The sequence below is a fragment of the Physeter macrocephalus genome, chromosome 8, assembly GCF_002837175.3.
Source record: "Physeter macrocephalus isolate SW-GA chromosome 8, ASM283717v5, whole genome shotgun sequence".
In the NCBI taxonomy this organism is placed as follows: domain Eukaryota; kingdom Metazoa; phylum Chordata; class Mammalia; order Artiodactyla; family Physeteridae; genus Physeter; species Physeter macrocephalus.
In genome coordinates this window covers 77,634,384-77,638,040 of record NC_041221.1, presented here as the reverse complement: position 1 = coordinate 77,638,040, position 3,657 = coordinate 77,634,384, and the positions used below count along the sequence as shown (strand labels likewise).

Here is a 3,657-nt window from a genome sequence, read left to right as displayed (position 1 = left end):
GCGCAGGCTCAGCGGCCATGGCTCACGGGCCCAGCCGCTCCACGGCATGTGGGATCTTCCCGGACCGGGGCACGAACCCGTGTCCCCTGCATCGGCAGGCAGACTCTCAACCACTGCGCCACCAGGGAAGGCCAACCTCAACGTTCTTAACTCTGTGAAATTACTTGCTTTTTTTAGTAACTATTTTTCCTTCCCTTCGTATGTCTTAGTTCTGCTTAGTCTCCAGATGAGTATTATGGGATAAAATTCGGAATTACAACGGTTCCTAATCTTTCCATCAAGGGTCCCTTTTTTTTTTTTTTTTCTCGTTCATTCCCCAAATCCAAGCCTTGAGAGGCCTTTTTTTTTTTTTTAACTGTAACCCTAACACAGCTGGGTTACCTTGTGGCATAATACTTCCAGTGACAAATCAAATAAAGAGCAAATGCAGTTCCAGAAACCTTGCTGAATAACACACATCTTCACTGCCTGTTTTCTTGAAGAGGCGGTGCCTCAGTTGACCCCGAACATCCTAGTTTCCTCTTCACCTGCCCGTTCCTCAGGCTTCACAGCAGCTCCTCACCACCTCTCTCCTGGGTCCACTCACTGCCATTACATTCTCTCCCCTCATTCTGATCCCTGTTGACCCTCCTCACTCTGTGCAGCCCTCTGGAAAATAGAGTTTGGTCAACACTCTGATTATTTTTCCTGTCTTGAGAAATTTTAGGAAAAAAAGATGATCCACCTTGACATATTACTAAGAAACTTTCATTCCTCAATCATCAATTTCCCCATTTAAAAACTACAGAACCAGGGTTACAACCATAAGCTAACATGAGTGAGCTATTCCAGCCCAAAGTATAGAAACTCAATAGTTTAATTTGCTGTGCATCTTTACACCAGGGAAATAAAGAGCAATCCTCTGTGTACATATTGATTCACTGTGCAGTATGACTTCTGAATAGAACCTACGGATTTGCTAACAGTAGAGGGTCCAAGAAGTGAGATCACATTGAGCCTATAATTGTTTTCTCATTGCGACAGATTTTCTCAAAGTTCTGCATGCTCCACGATGACACTGAGGTGTCTTCTACTGAGTGTAGCTTGGGAGAGAAAAACATCATTCAGAATAGGAAGTGGGGGAGATGACTCACTCTCTGTGCCTGAACAAGGCATCACCAAACACAGGCTTGAAACTCTTTCAGTGTCCTGTGTGAGATTTTCATCTTATCAAGCATTATAAAGCTAAGAAAATACTCTTCTATACTTGCTAGTAGCAATATATACTAAATAATACTGACCACAATGACCATATGGATAAATGGCAACTTGCACTCGTTAGCATCCCTTATAGATGGGGACCATTCCATAAGAAAGTGCAAAATCCTTACAGGCATTTCACGTCTGACGTTTAATGATGACCCAATGGGAATAAAATGAAAAAGCTTAAGGATGAACACAGAAAAAAACCCAAAACCCACAATCACCCATCATTGCTTCAGAAATGAACAAATACTAGCCAAAGGGAAAAATTTTATGAATAACACAACATAGTTCCATAGGCTTTCCATATGAGGATTAGTCTCCAGCACTAAAGGCATCAACTTTGGATGTCGTAGTAGTTTACCCGAACAGGCCTATGTCTTTTCCCTCCCAACCTTTCTCAGAGTTCTCTTCGGTGTCCTGCTATGGATAGACTAGTAAGATTACCTTTCTAACACACTTGGGAAGCTTTGAGAAGATTAAGATTCCAATTTTGTTCAGCAGATGCTTATTAAGCACTAACTATCTGCAAAACCTGTGGCAGGCACTATAGGGAGATTAGGAGGAAAAAGATGCAGTCTTTACTTCAAGGAGCTTTCAGTCCACTAGATAAAATGACAAAAAACTGAAAAGGGTATAAGAGCAGAGCATAGGAAAGGCCATAAAATTAAAGGCAGTCCATAAGAGTGGAAGTAACGGGGTTCCAAGGAAGGAGAAGTGGAAGGAAACCCCTAGTGGTGGAGCATCTTGCTTGGGACAGGCACTGAACCAAGCACTTTGTCCTCAAAACTGTTCTGCAGATGCAGAGTAGGTGTTTTTGCTGTGTGTGTTTGTTTTTGTGCTTTATAGATGAACAGAAAGGGGTCTGGCTAGGAAGAGTCAAACTTAGATATTTTTGGCTCCAAGCTTATGTTCCTTTAACCACATCATGCTAATTCTCAGAACAGATGACATTAGCTGGGGTGGGAGAAGCATGCAAATAGTTCACGGAAGCATCCTCTGTGGCAGGAAGGGCTTGGAAGCTCCAGTACTGTGCCAGGCGGAGATGGGTGATAGGCACCGCGTTCCTGGTGGTGAGAGGAGCATGCAAAGGAGCAGATGAGCCAGAATGAACAGAGTGTGTTCAGATCCATCTTGGCTGAAGTGTAAAATACAAGGAGGGTTGTAGCTGGAGCAAAGGGCAGAACACCACGTTGAGGGTTAATTCAGATAAGAACAGAGGACAATCAAATAGAGGAGCATTATAAACAGAGCTACATTTTAGAACAATTAATCTGGGAACAGTGTATGCCTAGAACCAAGGCCAATCCTATGTCACTCTTGTGAGAACTGGACAAAAGAACCTTTGTGGGAAAACACAGCCCCAAGGGCAGAAGCCATGGTAAACTGGTAGAGACTTTGTAAGAATTCATCCAGTTGGCCCTGCCCAGCACCCGTGTCCTATGAAGAAGTTGTACAACCATAAGGGAGAGGCCCAGTGTTCCTTAAACCTGAACACCTGCCACCTTGGGCTTCCAAGAACTGGGTTAAAAGCTGACATGGAAATTGAAATGTTGAGGCTGTGAAAAATCACTTGGGGCCATTGGAATGTTCAACACAAGAACTAAAGGGGGCCCTGGAATCTCATGTCGGTATTGGGTCACCCAGGTGACCCAGAAAGTGCTTAAATGAAATTTTTAAAAGATCATTTAAACAAACACAAATTTTAAAAGTGTTTCATACAGAATACTTGCACTCTGAAGCTGTATCTGTGGCCCCAGCTGAAAATCACAGGTATAAAACTGGTTCTCAAATGGGGTTTGGGACCATTTCCTTAATGGGTTATTTGTAAATTGGAATGGGGGAAGAGAGGATTTTTGATAATCAAAATGGGTGATTTGGAGGGAGGGGGGTACTGTCATTTAGAGGGAAGTGGCCAGGGATGCTCCATATGTGTCTTGATAATTATTTTATCAACAAGCCTCATTAGACTATTAGGCTTCATAAGGGAGTGACCAACTCTGCCGTCTCTAGCACTGAGAGAGCAGCAAAGCCTAGTTACATAAGAATGAATGAGAAGAGAAAAGACAGGGTAAGACCAATTTGGAGGTTATTACACAAGCAAAGGTAAAATGTCTAAATGAGATGGTTGCTGGGAAAGGGAAACATTATGCAGAGGTATTGTGCACACATATTGGCTACCGTCAGGGAGGAAAGTGAGCAGGCTATTCACAGCACAAGGGTGACTCACAGAGGGTCAGAGGAAAACTCAAATTGACTCGAGTTTCTAAGCTTGGAGGAGAGGATGGTGCCATTAACTTAAACAGTGGAGGTAGAAATAAATTACCTTGGAAATAAACTCTGAGGAGTTATAGGAACAGGTGATCAAATTTTTTTTTTTTTTTTTTTTTTTTTTTTTTTTTTGTGGTATGCGGG

General features: G+C 42.7%; 1 protein-coding gene across 1 annotated transcript in view; it reads right to left on the bottom strand.

Annotated features, from left to right (window-relative positions):
* IQGAP2 (IQ motif containing GTPase activating protein 2) overlaps positions 1-3,657 on the bottom strand; it is a 306,248-nt gene that overhangs the window by 94,695 nt on the left and 207,896 nt on the right. The window lies entirely within an intron of this gene.